The 18,386-nt window shown below is 48.5% G+C and overlaps 1 protein-coding gene across 1 annotated transcript in view; it reads right to left on the reverse strand.

The window, feature by feature from the left end:
* Positions 1–18,386, reverse strand: part of KIAA1549 (KIAA1549 ortholog) — a 154,989-nt gene that overhangs the window by 132,004 nt on the left and 4,599 nt on the right. The window lies entirely within an intron of this gene.

Consider the following 18,386-nt stretch of genomic DNA (forward strand, 5'->3'; position numbering starts at 1 on the left):
AAATGGATCTAGGAGACTTTTATCATGGGTTCACAGAGCCACTCTGGGATCAGCCCCACAGTGTACCTTCTCTACCTGCCACAGAAACCCCCACAGGGCCAAGGGAGTGTGCTGCGGCACACAAGTGGTCCTCACCTGCGCAGGCCCTTAACCACTCAACAATCCCTTCAGAGTTTCCTGCTCTCCTCCTTCTGTCGTGATGCACAGATACTACAATCAAACAACTTTTTCATGGAGCCCAAAGTGCTCCTGCCGCGTCACACTTAAATGATAATCACAGCACCATCAAAAAGAAAAAAGAGACCATCGGGCATTAACTTCCTCAACAGCAAGATCCTCCCATCCTCCCAGCCTCACCAGCACCCACCACTCTTTCCCTCCCACCTGCCTCCGTAGAAGAGGCGCCATCTTTCCTGCCCAAGGAGTCTGAATCCCTCCTCCCACCCCCCCCCACCCCTTTACTAGCTGTGTGACCTGAGGCAAGTTACTTATCTCCTTGGATGCTGCTGACTTCTTCATCTGTGAAAGGGAGTTAATCGTTGTTTGTCAGAATAAAATAAATTAACACAATTAATACATGTTGAGCACCTACAAGAATGCCCGGCATATGGGAAATGTACATTAAATATTACTTAGCTGTTATCATGCCTATTGTTATTATCATTTATTTCTGTTCACTCTGAGAACTCGCTCCAGTAATGGTACCTTTCCATTTCCTCTTCATTTTCAACCATTTTGGGCTTGTAGTAATCTCCAAAGGTGACCACCATCAATTCATAAGTGTATGCTATTCCATCCATCAATGCGTAGTTCCTATTCCCTCCTGCCCCTTGAGTCTGGGCTGGTCTTGTGAGTTGTTCTGACCAACAATATGCAAAAGAGTCAACACTGTGGCTGCTTCTTTTTAATTTTTTAAATTTTATTTAAATCCAAGTTATTTAACATATAGTGTAATAATCATTTCAGGAATAGAACTTAGTGATTCATCACTTACGTATAATACCCAGTGCTCATCCCAACAAGTACCCTCCTTAATGCCCATCACCCATTTAGCCCATCCCCCCACCCAACACCCCACCAGCAACCTTCAGTCTGTTCTCTGTATTTAAGAGTCTCTTATAGTTTGTCCCCTTCTCTGTTTTGATCTTATTTTTTCTTCCCTTCCCCTATGATCATCTGTTAAGTTTCTCAAATTCCACATATGAGTGAAATCATATATTTCTTTCTGACTTATTTTGCTCACATAATACATTCTAGCTCCATCCACGTTGTAGCAAATGGCAAGATTTCATTCCTTTTGATCGCCGAGTGATATTCCAGTGTATGTATATGCCACATCTTTATCCATTCATCTGTTGGACATTCAGGGTGTTTCCAGACTTTGGCTATTGTCGACAGCCTGGCTTCTTTGGGCTCTTCCCAGACTTTGGCTATGGTCGACAGTCTGGCTTCTTTGGGTAACTTTCAAGCTCAGGATCTTAAGAGAACTGGCAGCTTCTGCTTCATCCCTCCTGGAAGGCTGCCGCCAAATATGAAGTCCTACTGCCCTGAGGCCACTATGCTTTGAGAAAGCCCAAGACAGTCACATGAGAAGAGAGAGGGAGGGCATATGGAGCCCTCCAAGAAACTGGACACATGAGTGAAACCCTCTTAAACCTTGCAGCCCAATCCCGGTACGAACCACCAACAGCCCAATTAATGGCTACAGGGAGAAGAATCACCCATCTAAGCCTTGTCCAAATTCCTGACCCACAGAATCATGAGAAATAATAGATCATTATTGTTTCAAGCCATTCAGTTTGGGGGTGATTGTTACGCAGCAAGAGATAACTGAACAACGCTCCTCTTTAGCACTAAAAGAATGCTCCAATCTTATATCCCACCTTAAAAACAAAATATCCCACACAGTTCCTTGATCCTTATTGCTTCCTTTGTATCATCACTGCATCCTCTATTACAGTAGTGACCATGCTGTTGTATAGTTATTTATGTATAGGACCATCTCTCCTACTTGACTGAGTTCCTTGAAGGTCATGACTGACTGCCATATTTATTTTAGTATCCCAACATCTAGCACATGGTGGTGAGAGCTCAGAAAATGTCAGCTGGCAAATGCACACATGTATGATGAATGGGACCTCCATATAACCGGTCTACCTCCAGGCAGGCATTCTGGCACTGGAAACCCCAAGACAAAGATGGAATGGAGAAATTTCCAGAACTACACAAAATGCAAAAGCTACAGGAAAGAGATAAAGGGAAGTAACAGCATGGTGGAGTCTGAAGCCACACGTTGAAATCTGCTGAGATTTGGGGGTTGTTTCCGCAGCACGACCAGCTTATCCTGACAGAATACATATTCTACATGTGGTTTTCCTATCAGGAAGAAGTGAATCCTGAGTTGCAAAGAGGGAGAAGAGGAACTTGAAGCTTGTCAATGAGTAAAATCAATATAAACTGTGATGAAAAAAAAAAAAAAATAGGACAGCTTCAGGCCTAAGATCTCTTGATATTATTTAGAAGGTTAAACTTTAACACCAGATCCAGGCAAGAACTCCAGGTTTTAATACGCTGTATTTTGTGAAGAACTAGAAAGGCCTTGGGCATATAAAACAATGGAAGCAGGACAGTGAGGTGCACCGGTTGAGTTTTAAACAAGCTATTTCTTTTAAGGCATCAACTTACTCCCACCAAAATTTCAAAGTTAATGAGAAATTGATTTTAAACCAGTGGTCGACACCGATTTACTAGCAAAGAGAATGTACTACAACCACACGCTTTGCTGTCAGAAACAAACCACAGAAAAAAAGTGTAGTCGAAACAAAGTAGAAATATTATCAAACCCACAAGGATCCATCCAGAACGCGAGAGAGGAAATGGAGTACAAAAATGTCACTTGGGGGGCGCCTGGGTGGCGCAGTCGGTTAAGCGTCCAACTTCAACCAGGTCACGATCTCACGGTCCGTGAGTTCGAGCCCCACGTCGGGCTCTGGGCTGATGGCTCAGAGCCTGGAGCCTGTTTCCGATTCTGTGTCTCCCTCTCTCTCTGCCCCTCCCCCGTTCATGCTCTGTCTCTCTCTGTCCCAAAAATAAATAAACGTTGAAAAAAAAAATTTTTTAAAAAAAAATGTCACTTGGTGTTAAGAAAAATATTATTCTCTGGGCTGGAAGACAGGGAATACAGGCTAGGCTCATAATATTAACTTTCTGAAACTTTTTATTTTTAAACTTTCTCATTTGTAATCTGCTGGGATCAAACAAAACGACACTTCCACGCACCACTGTAACTTTCAAAAGCCTCTTCCTTCATTCCGAGTAACCAATATGGTGAGCACCTTCTATGTGAGGCTGTCAGGGACCAAGGGAACAAGACCCGAGTGAAAAACATCAAGCACCTGGGGCGCTTTCTGCTGGCTGTTAAACACACCTCTCTTACGGAGAAGGCCAAGCTCACACACAAGTCGCGCTTGAACTAGAGGACCCGGCTCCAAAAAGCACCAATAAGCTGCCTCCGTTGCCTACTAATGTCGACCAATCAGGACAAGGCCCTTCCAACCAATCAGGGGAAGGGAACGGTCTCCATCCAAGCAGCGCCTCCCCTACTCTAAGTTAGCGCTGTGTCTCCCTTCGGCTGAAGCTGTAGTCGCAATAAAGCCTTGTCTGTGCCTTTGACTTTTGGGTCCAGCCTCGTTTCTATCACTGTGGGGGGCCTTAGGCATGCCCGCACAGCTAGGGCTTCTGTCACGGGCAGGGGCCACAGGTGACCCCGACTGCAACGCTCCATCCAAAGAGTTCACTGCACCAAGCAAGCAAAACCTCGGAGTAGACGTTTTAATGGTAGAGTCATTCTCTAGCGTGGACCCAGAGCGAAGGAAACCCTGGCTGGGGTGCACATCCCCACCTCAGGGGTAGGAAGGCTCTCACTAGTTGTGTGACCTTGAGCAAATTAGTGAACCTCTCTGATCTTTACCTTCTCATCTGTACAATGGAGATCATAACAGCAACTATCTCCCGGAGATAGTGTCTAGATTAAAAAAAGATACACTGTGGGGCGCCTGGGTGGCGCAGTCGGTTAAGCCTCCGACTTCAGCCAGGTCACGATCTCGCGGTCCGTGAATTCGAGCCCCGCGTCAGGCTCTGGGCTGATGGCTCAGAGCCTGGAGCCTGTTTCCGATTCTGTGTCTCCCTCTCTCTCTGCCCCTCCCCCGTTCATGCTCTGTCTCTCTCTGTCCCAAAAATAAATAAACGTTGAAAAAAAAAAATTAAAAAAGATACACTGTGCCTAGCACGATGTTTGGCACATGGCTAGCACTCTCTAATAGTTGGGTATTGTTCATCATTCCCAGGTCAGCCCTGAGATTTCTGCAGGATAGAAGCAGAGAAAGGAGTGCAAAGGGGGCCTCAGCTGACAGTCCCCAATGCCAATTAGCAATCAAAGAAATGCAACTGTAAAGGAGTCGGGCAAAGATAATAAAGATTCGTAACAGCCTGTATGATGGAGGTCGTAGAAGCAAAACCCGTACTCTGAATCATTGCTAGAGAGAAGGTAGCTTGCTTCAACTTTTCTAGAGAGCAATTTGGCAATATGTATCAAATGTTAATATACGAATACTGCCTGGTCCAGCAATTCTATCTCTGGGAATTTATCCATCCTATACGGAAATAATTAGAAAAGTACGTAAAGGCAGATATACAAAGATGCTCACAGCAGTGTCTTTTATCACAGCAAAAGCTGAAAGCCACAGAATTACCCACGAACGGAGAACGGGCTAAATAAAGTATAGAACATCCACAGCGTCAAACAAAATCATAATGTGGATCTACGTTTCCTAACAACGTAAAGATTTGATGATAAAGTGTGAAGTGCAAAAAAGCAAGTTAGCAAACAACATGGCGAGGATGATACCGTTACTTTGCGTGTATGTGTATGTGCTTGTACGTGTGAAAAAGAAGTCTGAGAGGAAAACCACCAAAATGTCATAATGGTTATCTCTTAGCGATTTTCACTTTCCAACGTACATCTTTTTGTACCATCTGAATCCATTTAATGTGCAATCGACTTCACATTTGAAGCTTCATCACATCGCTCCTCTGCTCAAAACCCTCCCGCCGCTTCCCACCTCACCTGGAGTAATGCCCAAGCCCTTGTGAGGGCCCACGAAGCTCCATCCCAGCGCCCACTTCCTCTACCCCCAGCACCCACCTGAGCATCTGCTGATCCCCACCCCCACCTACTCACCTTTGAGCATCTGGGCCTCCTCCCCATCCCCCAACACCAGGCATACTCCCGCCTTTACGCTGGCTACTTCGTCTGCTGGGAACAGTTTCCCTAAATACCTGCTTGGCCCATGCGCTTACCTCCTTCAAATCTCTGATTAAATGTCATCATCCTGGGTGAACTGAGTCCTCCCCAAATTCCTATGTTGAAGTCCCAACCCCCAATACCTCAGAATGTGACCTTATGTGATTAGTTAAGATGAGGTCATAGTGGAAGAGGAGGATGGCCCCTAATCCAATGGAACTGTCCCTGTAAAAAGGAGAAATCTGAACACAGGCATGCACACAGGGAGAAGGCCACGTGAGGATCAGAGGCTTATGGCCACAAGCCAAGGAATAGGGGACATGCCTGGAAACGCCCTCCCTTAGCGCCTTCGGAGGGAACATGGTCTTGCCGACCTAGATCTGGGACTTCTAGACTTCAGAGAACCATGTGCCAATAAAACGTTGTTTAAGCCACTCAGTTGGTGGCATTTTGTTATGGCACACTCTAGCGAACTAAGAGACTCACCTTCTCAATGAGGCCTCCCTAACCACCCAGATTAAAACTTCAATTCCTCACTCCCAAGCCCTCTCTCTGCTGTCTATTCCTTCCTGTGCTTATCACGGAGTGACACAGTATACAGTCAACCCGATGTATCCCCAGGACCCGCCACAGTGGCCAGTCACTCAAGAAAGGGTTGAAGAGTGAATGAGCAAACCACACAGAGGGACACAGGTAAAGTCTGCCCTGATGAAGCCTGCTGTCCAGTGGATGGAGACAGCGAATAAACAGACATATGCAACATGGGGATAAGCACCACGGAGAAAAATAAAGCAGAATCAGGAGCAAGGAATTATGAAGGAGGTTACTGAATTTTAAAAACTTAGTTAGAGAAAGCCTCCCTGACCGCATGAGATCTGAGCAGACCTGAAGGGATGCAGTAAACCATGCAGATAATATCAGAGATAAGAATGTTCTAGGCAGAGGGAACAGTACATACACATTACTGCCATGGACACATAATATTTTTATAATTGGGAAAAAAACCAACAAAGCTACTATAATCCTGAAAACGCATACAAATATTTAAAAGCCCCGTTTCCAGGGGTGCCTGGGTGGCTCAGTCAGCTGAGCGTCCAACTTCGACTCAGGTCATGATCTCACGGTTCGTGAGTTCAAGCCCTGCATCGGGCTGTCTGCTGTCAGCACAGAGCCTGCTTTGGATCCTCCGTACCCCCCTCTCTCTGCCCCTCCCCTGCTGGAATTCTCTCCCTCAAAAATGAATAAAATACTTGAAAATAAATAAATGCCTCATTCCAAAGACTAGGAAGAAGAATCTGATTTTACAAAGTCCTAAGGCTCTATTCAGCCTCTATTTACGCCCAAGTCGAAAACTCCAACCCTATACCCCCAGTCCAGTCCCCCATCCCATCCTCTATCAAACAGCTGCCCAGGAGAAAAACATTCAATAATACACAGATGGTGCCGTGAGGTGAGATGAAGGGAGAGGTAAAGGGAGAGGTGAGAGAGGTAAAGGGTGAGGAGAGGGGTGATGGGTGAGGGGAGAGGTAAAGGGTGAGGTGAGGGGCGAAGGGTGAGGGGAGAGGTAAAGGGTGAGGTGAGGGGTGATGGGTGGGGTGAGGGGTGAGGTGAGGGGTGATGGGTGGGGTGAGGGGTGAGGTGAGGGGTGATGGGTAAAGGGAGAGGTAAAGTGTGAGGTGAGTGAGGGGTGAGGGGAGAGGTAAAGGGTGAGGTGACGGGTGATGGGTGAGGGGAGAGGTAAAGGATGAGGTGAGGGGTGACGGGTGAGGGGAGAGGTAAAGGGTGAGGTGAGGGGTGATGGGTGAGGGGAGGGGTGATGGGAGAGGTAAAGAGTGAGGAGAGGGGTGATGGGTGAGGGGAGAGGTAAAGCATGAGGTGAGGGGCAAGAGGTGAGGGGAAGGTAAAGGGCGAGGTGAGGGGCGACAGATGAGGGTAAAGGGTGAGGTGAGGGGCGATGGGTGAGGGGAGAGGTAAAGCGTGAGGTGAGGGGCAAGAGGTGAGGGGAAGGTAAAGGGTGAGGTGAAGGGTGATGGGTGAAGGGGGACGGGTGAGGTGGGGTGAGATGACAGGTGGGGGGTGAGGGGAGAGGTAAAGGGTGAGGTGGGGTGAGGGGTGATGGGTGAGGGGAGAGGTAAAGGGTGGGGTCAGGGGAGAGGTAAAGGGTGAGGTGAGGGGCGACAGGTGAGGGGAGAGGTAAAGGGTGAGGTGAGGGGCGACAGGTGAGGGGAGAGGTAAAGGGTGAGGTGAGGGGTGATGGGTGGGGTGAGGGGTGAGGTGAGGGGTGATGGGTGGGGTGAGGGGTGAGGTGAGGGGTGACGGGTGAGGGGAGAGGTAAAGGTGATGGGACAGGTGAGGTGAGGGATGAGGGTGAGGGGAGAGGTAAAGGGTGAGGTGAGGGGTGATGGGTGGGGTGAGGGGAGAGGTAAGGGGTGACGGGTGAGGTGAGGGGTGACGGGTGAGGGGAGAGGTAAAGGGTGAGGTGAGGGGTGTAGGGTGGGGTGAGGGGTGAGGGGTGAGGTGAGGGGTGATGGGTGGGGTGAGGGGTGAGGTGAGGGGTGACGGGTGAGGGGAGAGGTAAAGGTGAGGGGACAGGTGAGGTGAGGGATGAGGGTGAGGGGAGAGGTAAAGGGTGAGGTGAGGGGTGATGGGTGGGGTGAGGGGTGAGGGGAGAGGTAAGGGGTGACGGGTGAGGTGAGGGGTGACGGGTGAGGGGAGGGGTGATGGGTGAGGGGAGGGGTGATGGGTGAGGGGAAGGTAAAGGGTGAGGTGAGGGGCGACGGATGAGGGTAAAGGGTGAGGTGAGGGGCGATGGGTGAGGGGAGAGGTAAAGCGTGAGGTGAGGGGCAAGAGGTGAGGGGAAGGTAAAGGGTGAGGTGAAGGGTGATGGGTGAAGGGGGACGGGTGAGGTGGGGTGAGGTGACGGGTGGGGGGTGAGGGGAGAGGTAAAGGGTGAGGTGGGGTGAGGGGTGATGGGTGAGGGGAGAGGTAAAGGGTGAGGTGAGGGGCGACAGGTGAGGGGAGAGGTAAAGGGTGAGGTGAGGGGTGATGGGTGGGGTGAGGGGTGAGGGGTGAGGTGATGGGTGGGGTGAGGGGTGAGGTGAGGGGTGACGGGTGAGGGGAGAGGTAAAGGTGAGGGGACAGGTGAGGTGAGGGATGAGGGTGAGGGGAGAGGTAAAGGGTGAGGTGAGGGGTGATGGGTGGGGTGAGGGGTGAGGGGAGAGGTAAGGGGTGACGGGTGAGGTGAGGGGTGACGGGTGAGGGGAGAGGTAAAGGTGAGGGGACAGGTGAGGTGAAGGATGAGGGTGAGGGGAGAGGTAAAGGGTGAGGTGAGGGGTGATGGGTGGGGTGAGGGATGAGGGGAGAGGTAAGGGGTGACGGGTGAGGTGAGGGGTGATGGGTGAGGGGAGAGGTAAAGGGTGAGGTGAGGGGTGATGGATGAGGGGAGAGGTAAAGGGTGAGGTGAGGGGTGAGGGGAGAGGTAAAGGGTGAGGTGGGGTGAGGGATGAGGGTGAGGGGAGAGGTAAAGGGCGAGGTGAGGGGCAACGGATGAGGGTAAAGGGTGAGGTGAGGGGTGATGGGTGAGGGGAGGGGTGATGGGTGAGGGGAGGGGTGATGGGTGAGGGGAGGGGTGATGGGTGAGGGGAGGGGTGATGGGTGAGGGGAAAGGTAAAGAGTGAGGAGAGGGGTGATGGGTGAGGGGAGAGGTAAAGGGTGAGGTGGGGTGAGGGGTGATGGGTGAGGGGAGAGGTAAAGCATGAGGTGAGGGGCAAGAGGTGAGGGGAAGGTAAAGGGCGAGGTGAGGGGCGACGGATGAGGGTAAAGGGTGAGGTGAGGGGCGATGGGTGAGGGGAGAGGTAAAGCGTGAGGTGAGGGGCAAGAGGTGAGGGGAAGGTAAAGGGTGAGGTGAAGGGTGATGGGTGAAGGGGGACGGGTGAGGTGGGGTGAGATGACGGGTGGGGGGTGAGGGGAGAGGTAAAGGGTGAGGTGGGGTGAGGGGTGATGGGTGAGGGGAGAGGTAAAGGGTGGGGTCAGGGGAGAGGTAAAGGGTGAGGTGAGGGGCGACAGGTGAGGGGAGAGGTAAAGGGTGAGGTGAGGGGTGATGGGTGGGGTGAGGGGTGAGGGGTGAGGTGAGGGGTGAGGGGTGAGGTGAGGGGTGACGGGTGAGGGGAGAGGTAAAGGTGAGGGGACAGGTGAGGTGAGGGATGAGGGTGAGGGGAGAGGTAAAGGGTGAGGTGAGGGGTGATGGGTGGGGTGAGGGGAGAGGTAAGGGGTGACGGGTGAGGTGAGGGGTGACGGGTGAGGGGAAAGGTAAAGGTGAGGGGACAGGTGAGGTGAGGGGAGAGATAAAGGGTGAGAGGAGAGGTCAAGGGTGAAGCGAAGCAGTCCTGAGGCAGAGAGGCCTGAGATCCTAGCCGGTGCCGTAAGCCAAGTGCAAGGGCTATGAGCCCTCTCCTGGCCACCGGACACTGACACGTCCCCCTGCCCCAATCCAGATCTGGCCGCTGATGGTCTGCAGAAGCCCTTTCACCCCAGCCTGTCACCTCGGCCCACCTGTCCCCACGGTGAACACCTGCTGCGTGCTCCTGCCCTGCCCCCAGACCCCCACCCAACCAGCTAGTCCTCACCCAGTCTCACCTTGGGTTGTTTTTTCTTTTTTTAATAATTGTGGTTTAAGAAAAAAAAAGTATTGACCACCCACTTCTAAGTGTACAATTCAGTAATGTGACGTGTGTTCACACCGTCGTGCGACCGGTCTCCAGAACACTTTTCATCTCGCGGAGCCCGTGAAACACTAACTCCCCTTTGCCCCCCTCCCCTCAGCCCCTGGCAACCACCGTCCTACTTTCTGTCTCCACGACTCTGACAACTCTGGGCACCTCACGGAAATGGAACCCTACAGTTTTTGTCTTCCTGTGACGGGCGTATCTCCCTAAGGTCCATCCGTGGTGCAGCACATGTCCGAATTTCCTTCTTTTTTAAGAAGGAATAATTCCATTGTAAGGATAAGCCATATTTTGTTAATCCGTTCACCTCTTGACAGACGCTCGGGTTGCTGCCACCTCCACGTCAGCTTTGACACCTGTTTGCTTCAGCCACCTCCACGTGCTTTTGGAATCGTCGGCAGCCTCCCTCCCTGACCCTTGCTATCAGCACAGAGAAATTAAGGGCCAGGCAAAAGGCTTCCAAATACGCTCAGGGCCCGTGGGGAGACACGGAGCAGGACCAGCTCTGTGACGTGCACGTCCAGCCAGACACCGGCTCAGCTCCGAACGTGCTACAGCTCCCTGCCTCAGTTTTCCCAAGCAACTTTAAAATCGGGGCTGTTTTGGGGCGCCTGGGTGGCTCAGTCGGTTAAGCGTCCGACTTCGGCTCAGGTCATGATCTCATGGTTCGTGGGCTGGAGCCCCACATCGGGTTCTGTGCTCACAGCTCAGAGCCTGGAGCCCGCTTCAAATTCTATGTCTCTCTCTCTCTCTCTGCTCCTCCCCTGCTCATGCTCGGTCTCTCTCTCCTTCAAAAATAAATAAAAACATTAAAAAAAAAATTTTTAATAAAAATAAAATAAAATAAAATAATAAAATAAAATAAAATAAAATAATAAAATAAAATAAAATAAAATAAAATAAAATAAAATAAAATAAAATAAAATAAAATAAAATAAAATAAAATAAAATCGGGGCTGTTTACAAGTTAAAGACTCCTCAGTAATTAGGTAACAACTAAAAATGTCTGAAATGCACCCAACCTCAATGAGAAACGGCCGAGGCCGGAGCTTCTCAGCCCTTACTGTGCGTACAAATCCCTGCAAGATGCTGGTAACAGGTACATTCGGTAGACCTGGGGTGGGGCCAGAGACTTCCTGTCTAACAAGCTCCCAGGGGCTGCTGATGCTGCCTGTCTCTGGACCACACCTGGAGCAGCAAAGGCCTAGCGCCTTCTCACCACCCGTTCACACCTGTCTCCTGGGCTTTGCCCAAGTTCCCCTCAAAGCTGGCTTCAGCAGATGGTTTGTTTTGTGTGTTTGAGGCTTTCCCCCTTTGAAAGCTCCCCAGCGGTATTTACCCAGCGTTTTAACGCAGCCCTTCAGGCTGTCTGGCTCCAAAGTTAATCCTAGCACCCAAAACGATAGGGATGAAGGGTTCCTTCCACAGGCCCAAACAGGAGACAGGAGAACAAAGAAAGAAGCAAAGACCGCTTCTAAATGACTGTGCCGATCACCAGGAGGTGGGGGGGCTCCTGAGGCCCACCTCGAGCCAAGACATGCCAGGAGACAACCCTGGGACACTGTCGCCAAGGCTCTGGGCCACCCACGGCTGCTAAAGCAGCAAGCAGAGGGCACTCACCCGGCCTGCTACCAAAACTGGCCTTCCGACTTCCCCAGGCCCCCGCCACTGCCTGGCAATTAGTGCCTTCACCTCTTGCCAGGCTCCTCTACAAACCAGTTGTGTTTTCTCAAGCCCCCGAATCCCTCCCCTGCTTGCCATCCTCCCAAAAGATCATCTTGTCCACCTCTCTCCACAAAGCTATCCCCTCCCCAACGTCTGTCTCCAGAGTAGCCCCCCATTTCTCCCTCCCGCCCTCACTGCCCCCTTTCCACCACCTCCTTTAGCCCCACAGAGTGTCGCATTACTCCTATTTCCTAACTGCACAAGAAGCCCCTGCCTTTCCACCCCTCCTTTTACCTTCCCCGAACTTTCCACCTTATTTCACTCCTTGAACGCACACAGCAACCCCCCCCCCACCCCAAAGTGGAAGATGGTCCTCTGCAGGCTGCTGGTCTGTCACCACAAAGTGCACCCTGGGGTTGGAAAGCCCTTCAGCGCTGACCCTCAATGTCTACAAATCCTGAGTGCCTGAGGGAGGGCATGGAGGCCCCAGGCACTTGAAGGGTTGGAGATGCTCAGTATAGCAGCTATTTACGGACTGGTATGGTAGTATTTCAGTATTTTCACTCCCAGCCAAATGTCCGTAATAAACGAATGGGTTATAAATCAGGGCAGGTCTAGTGAACCGTTTTGTGCTAAAGTTCCCTGGTCAAATGCAATAGGGCTCTTACACACTATGCACATAGATTCAATCCCTAAGGCAGGTGTATCTCAAGGTCTCTGAAAATCTGGATTGGCTCCAGAGCAGTCTGGGCTGACTCAGGCGCCAGTGATCTAACACCACTTACTCCCAGATGGTTGGAACAGTAGGCATTACCTCTTAGCCCTGAGCTTCCCCAACTTCAAGTGTATGTACGAAATCGCCTAAGGATCTTGTGAAAATGCAGATTCTGACTCAGAAGGTTTGGGGTGGGACCTGAGATTCTTTCTGCATTTCTTTTTATTTTTTTAAGTTTATTTATTTATTTTGAGAGAGAGCGAGCATGTGCACGCATGGGAGGGGCAGACAGAGAGAGAGAGAGGGAGTACGAGGAAAACCCAAGCAGCCTCCATCCACTCTGTCAGCACAGAGCCCTATGCGGGGCTCAAACCCACGAACCATGACAGCATGACCTGAGCTGAAATCAAGAATTGGATGCTTAACCAAGTGAGCCACCCAGGTGCCCCAAGATTCTGCATTTCTAACAAGCTACCAGATGGTGACGGTACTGGTCTGTGGACCACACGTTCACAGTGAGTAGCAAGGTTAGATTTTCACTAATGAGAAGAAGCGATGCCTAAAGCTCTAAGCCACAGCACTAGCACACCTGAAGCATTATCACTGAAGATGGATAAAAGGAAGAGACCAAGAAAAAGACCATGAGAGAGCAAAGTATGTGTCCCAGGGGTGGGGATGCAGGTGGTTAGAGGATTTAAAAAAAAATTTTTTTTTAATGTTTTATTTTTATTTGTGAGAAAGAGAGAGAGAGCGCGTGCGAGGGAGAGGCAGAGAGAGAGATACAGAATCCAAAGCAGGCTCCACGCTCTGAGCTGTCAGCACAGAGCTCAACGTGGGGCTTGAACCCATGAACCACGAGATCATGACCTGAGCCGAAGTCAGACGCTCAACTGACTGAGCCACCCAGGCGCCCAGAGGATTTTTTTTTTAAAATAAGAATGGAATGAACTGCCTTGAGCAAGTCACTGGGCTAGAACGACAGGACAGGGAGAGAGTGACACAAACATTCGCCAACATTCTCAACACCAAACATTCACAGGACTGTTGCTGTCCGTAACAAGCTCATTCCAAGGTATCCAACATGTGGACTTGAAATATAAGAACTAAAAGGGAATTTAGAGACAATCTCAGTGACCTCTTCTTACAATGATGAAGAAACCCAGGACAAGGTAACTTGTCCACGGTCACAAAGCAATTTATCAGCAGAAAAGAGCACACTCCACACTCGGGTCTGCTAACTCACAGTTCAGCGTGCCTTCCAACAAATCATGCTGCTGGGGCACATGGAAGAGAAATCACGTGAGCCGCTGATGGAAGGTGGGTGGTCGCAACTTGGAAACAAATTAGACCAGTTACGGCAGCATCTTCCTATATGAGAAAATCAACCTAATCATAATTGTAATTGCGGTAACTAGCTGCCTCTAGCACCCAGGGCACTGACAGACAACCTGTGACTCCCAGGTCCCCAGCGAATTTTAACAACTCCCTGGCTGGGTTCTGTTTTCAGGATTAAGCGAGGCATTTCCTGACAAAGGTAGCAGCTGTTCCCAAGTGGCCAGGACTGAGAATTTAAAACGAAGTCCTCTATGCCCTTGGACTCCCATCCCAAAGAAAACCAAGCGAACAAGACTGAACAAAAAACAATTTCAACATCACAATTTTCAATCAATCGTTCTAATCATGAAAAGACAATTGCAAGATATTAAGTGTGTACCCCCCAAATGCTATTAGTTTTAAGCTTCTGGGATTACAGTATCTGGATCAGTGGTTCCAAAGTTAAAGCGCCTAAAACTCAGCTATAAACTTGTTAAAAATGAAGATTCCCAGGCACCACCACCGAAGATTCTAATATAGATACGTCCAGGGTGAGCCCCAGAAATCTAAATTCTTAACAAGCAGCCCCACATCCCTTAGTGATGTTGATGCGGGAGGGCCAGGGATCACACCTGTGAAACATTTAAAGTCTTTGTTTATAGGATACTAAATTGCTCAAAAAGTACCACAAATGCTCGCCTCAAAATGACTAATAAGGGGCGCCTGGGTGGCGCAGTCGGTTAAGCGTCTGACTTCAGCCAGGTCACGATCTCGCGGTCCGTGAGTTCGAGCCCCGCGTCAGGCTCTGGGCTGATGGCTCAGAGCCTGGAGCCTGTTTCCGATTCTGTGTCTCCCTCTCTCTCTGCCCCTCCCCCGTTCATGCTCTGTCTCTCTCTGTCCCAAAAATAAATAAACATTGAAAAAAAAATTAAAAAAAAAAAAGACTAATAAAATAAGTACATTAAGATAAAAATTTAACAAGCCATGAGAATAAATGCAATGAAAAAAGTTAGAAAATCAGATTTTGCTAATCAAAATAATCACAACTTCCACATTTCTAAATTATGAAAAATTTAAAAGAAAATGCGTTAGAAAGGGAAAAGTACAACAAATGAGAGGAAGTGGTCATTATCCTTCATAAAGATGTAAATATATACACCCAACACATAAGTGATCAAAAACACAGAAAATTCACAGAATACACATACAAAATATACAAAAAAATACCCAACCCAGAACTAATAAAAAAATTTAAGCAAGGAATTACAAGTTTATTTGACAAAAGTTTTAAAAATATGGGAATGCAAGCTGGTGCAGCCACTCTGGAAAACAGTATGAAGGTTCCTCAAAAAACTAAAAACAGGGGCGCCTGGGTGGCGCAGTCGGTTAAGCATCCGACTTCAGCCAGGTCACGATCTCGCAGTCCGTGAGTTCGAGCCCCGCGTCAGGCTCTGGGCTGATGACTCAGAGCCTGGAGCCTGTTTCCAATTCTGTGTCTCCCTCTCTCTCTGCCCCTCCCCCGTTCATGCTCTGTCTCTCTCTGTCCCAAAAATAAATAAACGTTGAAGAAAAAAAAAAAAAAACTAAAAACAGAACTACCCTACGACCCAGCAATTGCACTACTAGGCACTTATCCATGGGATACAGGTGTGCTGTTTCGGAGAGACACATGCACCCCATGTTTATAGCAGGACTATCAACAATAGCCAAAGTATGGAAAGAGCCAAAGTATGGAAAGAGCCCAAAAGCCCATCAACGGATGAATGAATAAAGAAGATGTGGTATATATATACAATGGAGTATTGCTCGGCAATCAAAAAGAATGAAATCTTGCCATTTGCAGCTATGTGGATGGAACCGGAGGGTATTATGCTAAGTGAAATTAGTCAGAGAAAGACAAAAATCATATGACTTCACTCATACGAGGACTTTAAGATGAACATAAGGGAAGGGAAACAAAAATAATATAACAACAGGGAGGGGGACAAAACAGAAGAGACTCATAAATATGGAGAACAAACTGAGGGTTGCTGGAGGGGTGGGGGGAGGGGGAGGGGGAGGGGCTAAATGGGGAAGGGGCATTAAGAAATCTACTCCTGAAATCATTGTTGCACTGTATGCTAACTAATTTGGATGTAAATTTTAAAAAATAAAAAATAACATTTAAAAAAAAGTTTTACAAATAATACCCAATGCTGGTGATGATGAAGAGAGGCAACTGCATAAATTTTTAGGATTTCAGTGTTACAGCGTTACAGAAAAAGTTGTTTCATTCAACAACCACTTATGGAGCACCTAGTCGGTGCCCCGAGCACCCTAAACAAAACATGCAAAGATTCAGCCTGGTAGGTCTTAGATTTAAATCACATTCTAACTCCCCTTCTAGAAATGTATGCCAAACACACACACACACACACACACACACACACACACACACACACACAAATACAGACAACAAATACAGACAAAGCCTTATCTACATATCTATTCATCATAGCATTATTTATAACAGCCAAAAAAGCTGGAAATATAAAAGAATAATTAAGGAAATTATTAGGATGGAACACCATGTTTTCAAACAATATTTAATGAATAGGAAAATGCTTAGATTAAATAATGAGCGAAAAAAGTAGTAAATGTATTTGTGCAAATATTTCATTTCACTTTTTTAACGTGAACAGCAACAAAAAAAACTATTTAGTGTTATCTATGGGTTGTGGGATTATGAGTATCTGTTTTCTGTACCTTCTAGTAATTTCCAAATTCTCAGCAAAATTATCACATTCATAGTAACTATTATTTTAAGGACTTATCCCCGAATAAGATGAGGAAATGGAGCACAATTCTTTCTTTTTATACTGTGGACGTGGGATCGCCTAAAAAATACATTCAAAAGCAAGTCCAAAGTACTACAAGTTGTTTCCACAACAGTGAACAGTCAAGACCAAACTTATAAATGTTTAAACAAACAAAAAAAAAGGGCACATTCAAAATGCTGAATGAAACAGAAGTAGGCAAGAAATCAATAAAACACAGGAATTTAAATATAGACTGAAAGGTGGACTCCATTTAACAGAGGTTAATGAGAAGACTGCCGAAGGAGATGGTTTTCAGACGGCCACACGAGCGAGACTGCTGCCTAACCCAGGAAATCCCACGCAGGATTAAGACGTGCCACTTTCTGAACAACGCTCTTTAGAAGGAGAACCACCACAGCAGGGTTCAGCAAAGCCTCCCCCCATCCCCACTCTGATGGTGAAAAGACAACACTCAGGACGAGGAGCCAGAGGGTCCTAGTGGCACAGAGGAGACATGGGCCAAACAAGTAAAACGAAACCTCTTCCCAGGATTCAACCAGCACTCGCCATGCCCAGGCCTCCACCGCTGTGGCTTCTCACAGCCTTCAACAAGGGGGTCAGGGGCCACCTGTAAGATAGGTCTTCTCTAAGGATGGCCCACGCCTTCCTGCCCGCCAACAAGTCCGCGCAGGGATCTGCACTCGCTTTGGGTTTCCAACTGGATCCTTGAGGACAGACGCCATGTCCTCCACTTCTAGCGTTGAGATTCTATCACCTGGCCTAGAAGCAGCCATGCAAACCCGAGGAGCCTGGTACACAAATCAGCGAAAGGATGAAGTCTCCACTTCAGTGAAGTCAGCTCCAACACCGAAATATAATGAACTTCACATCTCCAACTTGAACGTTTGCATTGGGGGTTGATGGGAAACAGGAATGACTTCTAAAGACAAGTTACAGAGGGACAATGCAAACAGCTAGATACTTTAAATTTATCAAAAGAATTACTTCTACTCTCCACCCCATCTACAAGTACATCCCGATGGCCACGCTCACACGGGGAAGCTGTGCAGAAGTTAAATGCAGAGAGTGTGGAATCAAACTAACCTAAACTCCTGAAGTCTTAGCTTCCTCATCTGTAAAATGGGTATAATCGTGCCGAACTCAAGACATGATTGGATCATGTCTACAAAATGCAGCATCTGGCACAGAGGACGCACTGCGTAAATGGAAACGATTAGTGTGCCAGGTATCAGATGGGCTTTCTTTGCCGACTAAAGCCAAGGGCACTCTTCATGATTATCTCTTCTCACAGAAAGCCCCGAGTCTCCTCTCCTCTGAATAGGCAGAAGGCACTAATGAGAACTGACGTGCTAGGGTAGGCGAATTGCTTGCACTCTCTGTATACTGCCTTCAAGAGACCCGTTCTGTCGCCCGTGCTCTGGTATGGCTGGCTCCCTGAAGCAGGGTTACCCTCCCCCAGCTGTGGGAAATCTTGTGGAGGCCTCAGGTGTCTATAAGCCTAGAGGTCATGGGGCAGTAGGGGGGAAATGGAAAAGTAATGAGTTTGCACTAACTAGCCAGTGACCTTGACCAAGCCAATTCTCTGTATCAGTCTCCTCTGTAGTAAGGGGAGTGGTTCCATTCTATGATCCCTGAAGTCCCTGCCTGTGTTTCTATTGCACCATCCCTTATGTGGCACTGGTTATAATTCCGACAGTGATGTCCAAGGGACACCTTCAAATGTGTTCCATTTCCTTCCAAAGCCATTTGGCAGTCCTTTGGCCCTGCTCCCATGAGAAGGGAGGATTCGGAGGAGATTCCGTGGCTCTGCTTGTGCTCACCGTGCAGAAGCCCTCCACCCAGAGCTG

Source organism: Leopardus geoffroyi, chromosome A2 (assembly GCF_018350155.1).
Source record: "Leopardus geoffroyi isolate Oge1 chromosome A2, O.geoffroyi_Oge1_pat1.0, whole genome shotgun sequence".
NCBI lineage: Eukaryota > Metazoa > Chordata > Mammalia > Carnivora > Felidae > Leopardus > Leopardus geoffroyi.